At 43.9% G+C, this 12,997-nt stretch overlaps 1 protein-coding gene across 1 annotated transcript in view; it reads left to right on the top strand.

Moving 5' to 3' along the window:
- Positions 1-12,997, top strand: part of LOC122787760 (breast cancer type 1 susceptibility protein homolog) — a gene marked incomplete in the record, with an annotated part of 959,769 nt that overhangs the window by 568,683 nt on the left and 378,089 nt on the right.

Here is a 12,997-nt window from a genome sequence, read left to right on the forward strand (position 1 = left end):
GGGCTTCCTGCAAGCAGATAACCCAAATGTGATGACTGCAACAGTGAATGCACTCTAACATCTACATTTATGGTAAGTGTACACAACTGTACTTTCTCCAGATAGATTAGACTAATGAGGAAACTAAACAGATATGTGGTTTGTTCCAGAATTAAATGTGTGAATCAGAGTGAAAAATTGTCATTAAAATTGTTTTCGCATATGTGAAAAAGCTGATTTTGATATAAACAGCCCATGCACAGTATATTTTTTGATGTTAACTTACAATGATCATTGTACTATATTGCTTGTCAAACTCTTGGATATGATTTAAATCTTCATTTTATCTTTGACAGATAGGGTTCGGTTCCGGTATCTGAACCCAACTCTGCTGTTACTTCAGCTTGCGCCAGCCAGAAACTCTTGAGCTTCACCTCTACCCACAGTCCCTCTCTCTCAATTACCTCAGATCTCATTTGCCACTTTTAGCTACTTATGTCGAACTTGAGGGTTTAAGTAAATTCTTTTTGTCTTTTTCTAACAGTTTCTTCTCTCCTCTTTAAATTTTTTCCTTGCACATAATGTAATCTTTCAAGTATCATTGTTGATGCATTTTCCCTTACACTTTTGTGTATTTCCCACTATTATTGTTAATAGTCCCCCCCCCCCCTTGTAGTTATTTTCTCTTTCCCATATAGACTTGTGTACTTCTCTGGCTATCATTGCTGATTGTTTTCCTTTTTTTCACTCCTTTAAAAATATACTCTTCTTTTCTCTGTATCAGATGTTCTTCATCTCACATTGCTGCAGTCCTTACACTTGGGTAGTCCGCTGTCCTCGGTCGGCCCGAATATCAAAGTATTAGGCTGACGTCGGTCAAGGCGCTTAAGACTGACATCAGAACGTCGGTACAAATGCGCATGACCGACGTCATATCCTTAGTCTTTTTTGCCGCATGGTCCGATGCAGAAGCAGCGTTGCAAGTGCCGTTCGGCGTTCTGAAATTTTTCGAATTCGGAGTTTCAGACCGAGTCAAAGTTGGCTAAGTACCCCGTTGGGGAATATTTTAGTTTTTTCTTGCCTCAGTGGTTTACCGGATGTCAGAAAAAGTGAATAACTGTATTTCTTGTGGGAAGCAGATACCGCATAGGGATTATCATACTTTGTGTATTCCTTGTTTGGGGCCTGTGCACGACGTTGTTGGGTGTCGCTTTTGTGCTAGGTTCAATAAGCGCACTATTAAGCGGAGGTTAGATTGTGCCAGGTTGGTCTTTGGGAAGCGATGCAATTATAATATGCCGTCGGATGCTCCGACGCCCGCTTCTTCGAAGAAGCGCAAAGACAAAGCAGCTAAACCCAGGCAAGAAGAGTCGTCCGTGCGGACGCCGGTTCTTTAGAGGCGCCAGTGGAACCGGTGGTTCCGGAGGCTTCTCTGGAGTCCCAGGGGGAGACTTTGATATTGCAGGATGTGGCCTCTCAGGAGGCAGGTCAGGCTGAAGGGGCTTCTCAGGTTACTGTACTCCCCTCCCTTCCTAGGGTGGTTAGGCCCTCTCCTTCTGTTTCCAAGGCTTCTCCCAGAGGCAGGCCAGGTTTAGCTTCTGTTGGTGTCACTCCTAGTTCATCAGGATCTGTGCCCAAGAAGCACATGCTTAAAATGGCAGAAGATTTAATTACTTTGATTAGAGGTTCTTTGCCCCCTCCTGATAAGGGGCCTAGGGTGGAACCAGAGTTGTGGAGTTTTGAGCAGGCTTCGGATGTTTCAGAGTCTTCGGCTGAAGACTTGCAGGAGTACTCTCCTTATTCTGATTCTGATGCAGATGATTCAACTCCTTCTGCTTCTCCTCCAGAGGATTTTTCTTTTCAGAGACTCTTCATTCCATGAGGGAACATTTTAAGTGGGAAGGTCAGGACTTCTCTGATTCCAGGAAAAGGCTTAGGGAATTTTTGCTTTTACCCCAGCATAGGCCTTTGGCTATACCACCTGTTCTGGATGTTGTGGAAGATGTGTTTGCAGAGGCTTCACTTAATCCTGATTCTTTGCCTCCTGCTCCTGTTAAACCGGATAGGTATTACAGGGTGCCTGAGGCTCATAAATATCTTTATAAGAGTCCTAGGGCGGACCCAGAAACTGTTAGTCAGGGACCTAAGGGTGTCAAGGCCTCTGTTGTAAAAATCCGGTTCCTCCAGATAAAGAGGCCAGAGCTTTGGATAGATGGGGAAAGAAAGTCTATACTTCTTCCACCTTAGCTATGAGGGCTTTGAATTGCCAGTTTCACATGTTGAAATATCAAAACTATCTTCTTTCTCAATTGAAGTCTAAGGTAGATGCTCTGGCGGAAGGCATTGAGTGTAAAGAATTACAAGATTTGGCACATGTCTCTGAACAGGTGGGTAAGCATTCTTTACAATGTGGTTTTGATGCTGTACAGGCCTCGTCTAGGGTGGCTGCCACTGGGTCAGTTCTTCGCAGGCACGCCTGGCTGAGGGATCAGAATTTATCTGACCATGTTAAGACAAGGATTTTGGATGCTCCTTTACAGTCTGATGTGTTGTTTGGTTCACCTGTGGAGTCAGTCTTGAAGAAAATGGAAGACAAGGCTAAGTCTATGCAGGCTGTTAAAGATTTTTTGCAAGTTCAGCCTCCAAAGTTTAGTAGGAACTGGCCTGCTAAGGGGTGGACGCACCTTCTTATGATTCACAGTCTAGGGGTAGATCTAGACGTGGTAGGGCAGAGCTCAGAGCTCCTTCAGACCTACAACAGGGAGTCCACCTGCACAACCTTCGGGTGAGGGCAGGGGCCAGTCCTTTCGTAAACAGGCCCAATGACCTACCTTTTCAGCTGCCAGATCCTTCTTGCCTGGCAGCACCTTTGGGAGGAAGGTTGGCACTCTTCAAGGAAAATTGGAGTTTGATTACCAAAGACAGATGGGTATTGGATATCATACACCAAGGTTACAAGTTTTATTTCCATACCTTGCCTCCTTTCAAAGGCATGCCGGACGTTCCTCCTCAGCAAAGACTAGAGGCTCACAAACAAATTTCTCTGTTGCTTCAAATAGGGGCCATACAACCGGTCCCTCTGCCAGAAGTGGGCCTAGGATTTTATTCTCGCCTGTTCCTAGTACCAAAGAAGGGGAACACGTGGAGACCAATTTTGGACTTATCTATCCTCAACACTTATCTGGACATTCCCAAGTTCAAAATGTTGACGTTACAACAGCTTTTACCTCTGCTGGGCAAAGATCACTGGATGGTGACTCTGGATCTCAAGGAGGCTTACCTTCATGTTCCTATCAGGCTAAGTTGCAGGAAGTATCTGCGTGGGCTGGGACTTCTCATTATCAGTTCTCTGCATTGCCCTTTGGCTTATCTACTGCCCAGAGTGTGCACGAAGGTTCTGGCTCCAGTGATAGCTTTCTTCAGGCTAAGAGGAATACAGATCTATCCTTATTTGGACGATTGCCTGATTCTGGCCCAAGGAAGGGACGAACTTCTTCATCATTTACAATATGTGATAGCAGTGCTAAGATGCCTGGGGTATTCTGTGAACGAAATAAAGTCCAGTCTAGTACCCTCTCAGGACATGTGCTTTCTGGGTGTGAGACTGAATACAGCATCCCAGATGGCCTTTTGACCCCGGACAAACAAAAGAATCTTTCTCTTTACTTCCATCAATTGTCTCATCAGTCCAGGCTGACTGCAAGGACAGTCCTTCAAGCCTTGGGGTTCATGGCATCTTGTATTCTGGTGCTTCCCAATGCCAAACTGCATATGAGGAAGCTACAATGGTATCTCAAAAATGTATGGACACAGCACTGCCAAGATATGGACACTGTCATTCAGATAATACCTTGCATTCAAAAGGAATTTTTGTGGTGGGCTCAGGAATGTCACCTGAACAAGGGACTCTCTGTGACCCGGCCAGAGGCGAGTCAGATTCTAACGACAGATGCCTCAGAGAAAGCTTGGGGAGCTCATCTAAATGGAAAGTGGGTACAAGACACGTGGCCTGCCAGACTTCAACATCTACATATCAACTTGAAGGAGATGTTAGCAGTCCAATTTGCCTTAATAGCTTTCAAGGATTTACTTCTTCCAGGGCAGGTGTTGGTTCTAACAGACAACACAACTGTCATGTGGTACATCAACAAGCAAGGGGAACACATTCTTATCCTCTATGCAGACAAGCAATGATTTTGTGGGAGACTGCTCTCAGTTTACAGCTAAATCTTCAGGCAAGGTTTCTGCCGGAGCACAGAACTCCTTAGCAGATGTGTTGAGCAGACAAATTATGGATCCCCACGGTGGAAATTGGATCCTCATGTATTTCAGAAATTGACAGTGTTATGGGGAACTCCAGACATAGATCTGTTCGCTTCTCCACTAAACTACCAGCTGCCAAAGTTTTGCACAAAAAGGTTTCATCCCACAGCTTGGAAAGTGGATGCTCTTTCATTCAATTGGAGCAATCTTCATGTGTATGCCTTTCCACCTCTGCCTCTCCTCCCAAAGGTACTCCTGAAGGTCAGACAGGACAAGCCAAAGATGATTTTAATAGCTCCAGATTGGCCTCGACAGCACTGGTACCCATTACTGAGAAGTCTGGTACGGGAGCCTCCATGGCCTTTACCTTCGATTCCACACCTGCTGTCTCAGGAGAACAGTCATTTACTCAATGTCAAACTTCACTCTCTTCACCTAACAGATTGGCATATTCTGTTTTAAACCCTGGAGGGTCTCAGCTTCCACAGCAAGTTTTGAATGTTATTTTGGAGGCCAGAAGGCCTAGTACAAGGAAAGTGTACGCAGATAAATGGAAGAGATTTTTATTTTGGAGTACAGCAAAGGAATTTGATGTTTCTAAGCCTAATTTAAGTGTGGCTCTTCAATATCTTACTGAGTTACTGGACAAAGGTTTGTCCTTCTCTTCTATTAAGGTTCATGCTGCAGCAATTTCTGCTCACTATGACTGTGACCCACCATTGTTTTCTCATCCTTTGTTTAAGCAATTCCTTAGAGGGGCAAAGAATATAAGACCCCCACGTAGAGCTCCTACTCCTGCTTGGGATCTCAATTTTGTGTTGGAGAAACTCACTCTACAACCTTTTGAGCCTGCAGCTACTGCCGAGTTGAAATATTTATCATGGAAGACTGCTTTTTTGTTGGCCATTACCTCTGCAAGAAGGGTTTCTGAATTACAGGCCCTTATGGCGGTTGAGCCTTTCTTAATTTTCCATAAGGATAGGGTATCTTTGCACTAATCCTTCCTTTATGCCTAAAGTGGTTTCTAGTGTGGCTTTAAACCAAACTATTCATTTGCCTACTTTTTATGCAATCCCCAAAATAAAGGGGAAAAGATTTTGCACACTTTGGATATACACAGGCAGTTGTGATATTATTTGAGCAGAACTAAAGGGTTCAGGCAGTCTCAGCAGTTATTTGTTTCATTTGCTTTGGGTTCTCAGGGCAAGCCTGTGTCAAAACAAACTATTTCTAAGTGGATTGGGTTTTGTATTGCTTTCTGTTATTCCCATCATGGTAAGGAGATTCCAGCTGGGATTAGGCCTCATTCCACTAGGGCTACTGCCACTTCTACAGCTTTTTTAAGGGGGGTGGCAACTAAAGATATTTTGGAGGCAGCTACTTGGAGTTCAGTGCATACTTTCTCTAAGCATTACCACCTTCCACTTTACTCTAAATCTAGGGCTGGTTTTGCCACTGCAATTTTACAGGGCATTTTGGCAGCTCCTACTGCTTTATAGTTTTGCCATCCTCCCTTACCTCTGCTTTGGGATTCTACCCAAGTGTAAGGACTGCAGCAATGTGAGATGAAGAACATAGTACAGTTTTGTACCTACCATAAATGTAGATGTTCGAAGATCCACATTGCTGCAGTCCAATTTACCCTCCCTCCTCCCCTCTGTAGTTAGAGGCGGTTGTGTGGTTTGGGTTGTGAATATTGTGGATATTGTATATATTGTACATATGATTAGTGCAAGGGTGGTTGGTTGTTTTTTGTTGTCTTTTGGTTTTGACCTTTCTTTTAAGAGTCTTCTGACATCTGGGGCAAGAAAAGACTGAGGATATGACGTCGGTCATGCGCATTTGTACCCTGACGTTCTGATGTCAGTCTTAAGCGCCTTGACCGACGTCAGCCTAATACTTTGATATTCGGGCCGACCGAGGACAGCGGACTACCCCAAGTGTAAGGACTGCAGCAATGTGGATCTTCGAACATCTACATTTATGGTAGGTACAAAACTGTACTTTTTTTGTCTGTCTCTAGTGTGAGTGTAAGTGGCTATTTTCTAGCCTCATCATCTTTAGTGGTCATGAGAAGGGTAAGGGCCCCTCTGGTTTTAAAAAATGCCAGAAGTGTGACCATAAAATACCGTCACTGGATTTTCATTCTCTCTGCTTATATTTTCTGGGGCCCCTCCATTTACAAGAAGACTGCAGCATTTGTCATGCCTTTAGCCACCGAGGCCTTGTGGAAAGGCGAAATAAGATTATCTTAAAAGGTTTACTTCCCTCAGCTTTTAACGAAACCTTATCTGGAGAACAGACATTTAACTTCTTTGCCCTCATCTTGACTGGACAAGGACAAGAAAAGAAGCCTCTCAGTTCCAAAAGCAAAAAAATGTAAACCTTGGTTCTGAAAGGATCAAAGGAACTACAGGCCTCTGCTATTGGCACACTGGTGCCGACATCTACTCCAGCACTGATTGATATTTCAAGACCTTCGACGTTGAAGGCCTTGGTGTAGGAACTTTACTACTGCTTCACCTGCCATGACCAAGGAGATATTGTCTAGAACTATCTTTTCACCTTCTATTGACCTCTTTGCTGGGGAGCTCTCAGAAGTTTTCCTGCAGAGGCCTATGTCCCCTTCTATTTCTTCGGTCCACTCCACAAAACGTCTTTCCAAACTCAGCATGGAGAGGCTAGTGAATAAAATTCTATGGGCTAGAGGGCTTTCAGGCCCCCTTTCGGTTTTGATCACTCACGTCTTGGCACTGAAACTTCCTTTACTCAACTAACAACTCCTCCTCTAACCTCCTCTGAGATCTTAGTCATCTGTCCTCAATATCCCATTGCTAACTCTACCAGCTCTGGAGTTATTCGTTACCCTGAGCTCTTCGGTGGCTTTGGATCTGGAGACCTCCCAGAGCCGTAACTACTCTTTCGGTTCCGGGAAGCAGGTCTTGACTACTATTTTTTTGGAGACATCCTCGATCCTTGGAGCTTCGGCTCGAGTTAGTTCAGCTCCAGCTTCTATCTCGAGGGTTAGTTCTTCAGAGTGGAGAGTGACCTCGGTCCCAAGGCAGTCTCTCTCTGTTCCGGGCTCCCTTCCCTCTTCTGGGGGGGGGGGATGGCTTCGAGGCTATGGAGAGGGCCCTTCCACTTAAAGTAACTCATCCAGTGCATTCCACCTCGGAACAGGTTCCCCCCTCTAACACTTCACTGGGACAGTGGGTGCTGAAGTCTCAGATTTCACAGGTCCAGGTTCTGTCATCTTCTGGTGCTTCCCCAGGTTATCCCCCTGAGGAGGTCCCTCAGAAAAAGAAGTGCAAGAGGAAGCACTTGGATCCCCTCTAGGAATCCGTTACCGAGGACACAGATTTTGACGATGGGGAATGGTCCCGACGGTTACCTCCTGAGAATATCTCATTTGGAGACATCCTAGAAATTTTAAAACAGAGGAGTGGCTGGAAGCCCTCAAACACTTCCTCTGAGTGATCTGTTTATCTGCAGGCTTTCGGCACCCACCAGTCTACCTCTTGGGTGACGCCACCCGCTGATGAACTCATTCAGTTGATTTCTCAGCGGGTGTGGAAGGCTCCAGGCACCATCAAGTCCATCCCTAAAGGACCTGATAAAATACTTTCTGCCCCTGAGGCTAAGCAGTTCTGGGCCAAGAGATTAGCTGTGGATGCCATGGTTCTAGTGCCCACCACTAAAAAGGAACTTGCTGAGGAGATTTCGTCTGTCCATCCTCTCAGTAGGGAGTCTCTGGTTATGGACAGATTTGGGAAGAGGGTCTATGCTTCATCAATCTTCGCTATAAGGTCCTTGAACTTCTTGGCACATTTCACCAAACTCCAATGGGATCTGATTAATGAACTGTCATACACCCTGGGAGGGAGCTGTAGCTAAGGTAGTCCAAGAGAAAGTGGCTTCCCAGCTAGCCACTCTGGAGTCTGTGTCTAATTCGTCCATGAGGTTAATTGCACATACAGCCGATGGGACTTCCAGAGCAGCGGGTACAGACGTAGCCATAAGGAGAGATGCCTGGATGCACTTATGTGAATTTGAGGAACCATTCAAGTCTTCTTTCATCGGTGCTACTGTTGACAGAACACCCTTGTTTGGCCCTAAAGTTAAACATACCTTATCCAGGTGTGAAAAAGATGGTAAGACCCTTTCTCTTGTGGGCATACATTTCTCCATCCCCCCAAAGGTAATTTTCTGGGAACCAGAAGAGTGACGGAAAAATGTGGTTCAAAAAATCCTATGGGCTTTTCCAAGGCACACATGGAGGGGAGAACCAAAATGGAAGACACGAACCTCACGGCATAGGTGATTTGCAAAACCATGGCTTTAGGGATTCCTTCCCAGGGAAGTCCTTTCAGTGTTATTGAATGGAGGCCTGATTGCCTTCTTCTGGAGGCAGTTTGTGGGACGCTTGTCCTTCAGCCTAAATGCCTGACTAAAGATAACAGATTCTTGGGTGCAACAGATTGTATCCAGAGGCTGTATCATTCCCCTTTGTTATCCTCCCCTGTGCACAAAAAAATCTCTGATGTTCCACCCAATCAGAGGGATTCAGCAGTACAAGAAATTCAAAACCTGCTGGACAAGAGAGTCATACAAAAAGTCCTGCCAGGCCAGAAAGGATCCGGAACCTACTCAAGTTTTTTTATTGCCAGAAAAGACAAGGGACTGGAGACCAATGTTGGATCTCAGTGTGCTGAATAAATCGGTTCAGCAAAGTAAGTTCTGGATGGTCGCAGTACAGTTTATTCTTCCCTTTCTGAAGAAAGATGACTGGATGTGCTCAATAGATCTCCAGGATGTGTATTACCACATTCAGTCTACTGCCCTTTGGTCTCACCACAGCTGCTAGGGTGTTCACTAAATGCATGGCAGTAATAGCAGCTCACTTGATACAGCAAGGATTTTGGGTGTTTGTGTACTTGGACGACTGGCTCATAACCGCTTCAACCAGGCATCAGTTATTAGCAGCCAGAGATTACACTCCCGATATTTGCGCCCATATGGGGATTAAAGTAAATTTAGAAAAATCACATTCGATGCCAGTGCAAAATTTAGAATTCATAGGGGCTGTAAATAAATACTCAGACAGCTGTAGCATCCCTTCCTCCAGAAAGACTTTAGAGAATAACAGTACAGGTTCAAAAGATACTCCACAGAATATGGGTTCCAGCCCAACTAGTTTTGCAGGGTCTAGCATCGATGGCAGCATCAATAACTGTAGTACCTTTAGCCAGTTTCATATGAGAATTATGCAATGGCTAGCTTCCAAGTGGTCTATCCTTCATCAACCCCAGTCAGACCTAATCCTGATCATCAGGGTTTGCAAGATGGATCATCTTTGGTGGATGCACTCTGAACAAGTCCTCCATAGTCTTCCCTTTGTCCTTCCAGAGCCGACAGCCATAGTGACCATGGACAGCTCCCGAATAGGGTAGGGGGGGGCATTATTTGGGCAAGACAGTCCAAGGCACTTCATCCCCATAACTTGCACATCAATGTCCTGAAGCTAAGAATAGTGCTTTTTGCATTGCAGACATTTCAGACAGCCCTTTATTAGGAAACTATTGCAATTCAAACAGACCATATGTCAGTGGTTTGGTCTGTCAACAAACAGGGAGGAACCAAGTCTTACCCCCTTTATTGAGAAGCCCTCAGTGTGTGGCAGTGGGCGATCACCTCTAACCACTTACTAATAGCAACACACATTCCTGGGAGTTCCAATGTGATCACAGATAAAATGAACAGATGCGTCCTTCAGCCTCATAAGTGGTATCTCAATCCAGAAGTGGTGAAGATGATCTTCCATCAATGGGGTCAACCGTGCTGTGACCCATTTGCTTCTCCCCTAAACAAGTGCAACAATTACTTCGGCATGATTCCCCCTCCTGGGAAATCACCCAGTGACCAGTCTCCTCCACAACTGGTCTCCTGTATGCCTTTCCACCAATTCCCATAATTCCAAAAATTTTACAGAAAGGGCTCCGGTTGAAGAGCACAGTAATCCTCATTGCACTCGTTTGGCCTTGACAGATTTGGTTCCCCTTCCTTTGGCTTTATCTGGTTCGACAACTTTGGATTCTGGACTCTGTTCCAGAAATTCACATGCAGATAGTCTTCACCCAAACATTCGGAACCTCAAGCTGGCAGTGTGGTTCCTCCACTTCCATTAGTTGCCAGGCATTCTAATATTTCCTGTCCAGTACACCACATTCTGTTGGCTCATAAACCTTAAAATTGTACTTTAGTAAATGGAAGAGATTTACCATTTGGGCCCATGAAAAACGTATAAACCTCTTTTCTGCTTCAATAGAGCATAGCTTAGATGTTTTAACCTCTCTTTTCAATGCTGGAGTTTCCCCTTCCACCATCCAATTACAGTTAGCAGTAATTTCTAATTTTCACAATGGTATAGAAGAACATTCTTTAGCCTCTTATAGACTTTGTAAATCATTCCTAAGAGGCACATTTTTATTAAAATCCCCTTTCAAAAATCCCTCTCCTCCTTGGGATCTGAATTTAGTGTTACAGGCCATCATACATTCTACCTTTGAACCCTCTGCAGAATATGACCTGAAGTTTTTATCCTGGAAGATGTTGTTTCTGGTAGCCATTACCTCTGCCAGAAGGATTTCAGAGATCCAGGCATTGTTGTCTGAACCCCATTATCTGATTTTTCACAAGAATAGTCACTTTACGAACAAACCCCTCCTTTCTACCCAAGGTAGTATCAGAGTCCAACATCAATCAGATCAGTAATTTACTGGATTTCTTCCCAAATTAGTCCAACAAAGGGGAATATGCCTTGCATTTATTTATGTTCATAGACAATTACATTTCTATCTTCACAGAACAAAAGAGAGTGTTTGGCTGGGGCGAGCTGTGGTAATAGTGGAACCGAACCCATCTGTGAAGGATAAATGAAGATAGACAACACAGATGGAATGTTATGGTAAGTGCATAACTTCTTTATATATACTATAGATGTATTGTTTTAGCTTTTTGAAGGGGGATATTAGATACGGAGCATATATCTTTAAATGCTAACGAGACAGCTGCATTGACTTCTGTCATGTTATAGAAATTCTAGATAAATCATTTTGTAGTATAGACTTCATGGAGTTTAGATCTCGTTTACTATCTGTAAGTTATTTATTAAGCCTCCTGATATGACACCATGCATTTGGAGTTTGTACAAGTCAATGACAGTCGCCCAACATGTGCAAGTTGCAGAGAGAAAAACTGCATTTTCATGTGTGCAGCTGATAACTGTTGAGAGTATCGAGCCTTCTTAGAGACCATGGGTGAAGTATTCATAGAGAGCATCTTTTTCTCCTACAGATAACATCCACTGTGTCCTCATTAGTTCAGTCACTCCCTTCTCTCTCTCCCCTTCCCATAAGAATGCAGGAGATGCAGCAAATTCCTGTTCTAACCATGAACATCGGCAGACCCCTCCTCCTATGAAGAGAGAATGGCCTTAGCTATTCACAGGTCGATCTGGCACCTCCCATCTAAGAAGGGTGAGAGCTAGGAGGCAGGCATCATACATGTTACCAGTAGTGGGAATTTTAGATATTCAGGGAATGCGGAAACTCTAACTTGGATGGAGCAACCATATATGATGTCATGAGCATCCCCACCCCTAACTCCATGTAACTCATGCACCCCCTACAATCAAGCAGAGATCCTTGACACGGTTATGGGCAATGTATGTGAATGGAAGATTTTTATGGAGTGGTCCATGTAATGGTAAAGCTTCCCCTCCATTGACCTTTCCCCCAAGAGGATTGTATATAGGTTTTTGAGACTTTAATCTTGTAATTTTGTTTATTTTTAAGCTTAAAGTATTTAGTTATTTTACCAGTAATCTGTGATGTGGTGTGAGTAATGCAGGGTTTACCCACAGTTGGTATAGCTTTTTCAATAGGGTGAGGCCTGTGTGAGCCAAAACAGCCAACCTTAGATGAATCCTGTATTACCCACACACAGGAGTAGACTATTGCTTTATTCAATGATGATATTTAAGAAATAAATTGCTTTTTTAAATAATGCCACTAAAGTTGTCATCCGCCTCCTGGCTATTGATGTATTGCCCATGCATATGGTATTTATGTCCACTCACTTGCACATTTTATCAGTGATGCAGTGCAGAGGATACAGAGAAAGTTCTTGCCTTTTATTGGTCTCCGTCTCTCTTGGATGTTTGTGTATTTAGCGTAAGAAGGGAAAGTCAAAAATACACACAGTACAGATGTTTAGGTTAGTACATTCTCCTTCCCCCAAGTGGTCTGTCTGTTTTTTAAACGCTTGTGGTGGAACACTGTCTCCAGCTGCTGAAGTCTTGTTGTAAAACATTTGCTTTAAAATAGGCATTGCAATTGCCACAAGTAATCAGCCTGCAGATTTCGAATATTAATGTGGAATTATTGTACAATTAGACTTGCAGCATGTTACAATCAAAATTTCTGTGCAGGGCTTTTTGGTAAGTGTCTTTCCCACAACAGTGCTTTATAGATATTTCATGTCATTATTTATATGCATACTACATATTCCTTAGACATGCCTGTGTAAGCTAGGAACTGCAAATTAATTCTTGATCTGTTGCATCTTTGTTTCTGGGTTACCTTTACTGGATCAGGCTCATTTTCTGAGGGGGGCCTGGGGGAAAAAAGCTACATTCATTAAAAGTATGTAAAGAAAATAATAGAAACATGTATCAAACTGACACCATCAGTCAGAG

The sequence above is a fragment of the Protopterus annectens genome, chromosome 13.part0, assembly GCF_019279795.1.
Source record: "Protopterus annectens isolate FY-2018-M chromosome 13.part0, PAN1.0, whole genome shotgun sequence".
In the NCBI taxonomy this organism is placed as follows: domain Eukaryota; kingdom Metazoa; phylum Chordata; order Ceratodontiformes; family Protopteridae; genus Protopterus; species Protopterus annectens.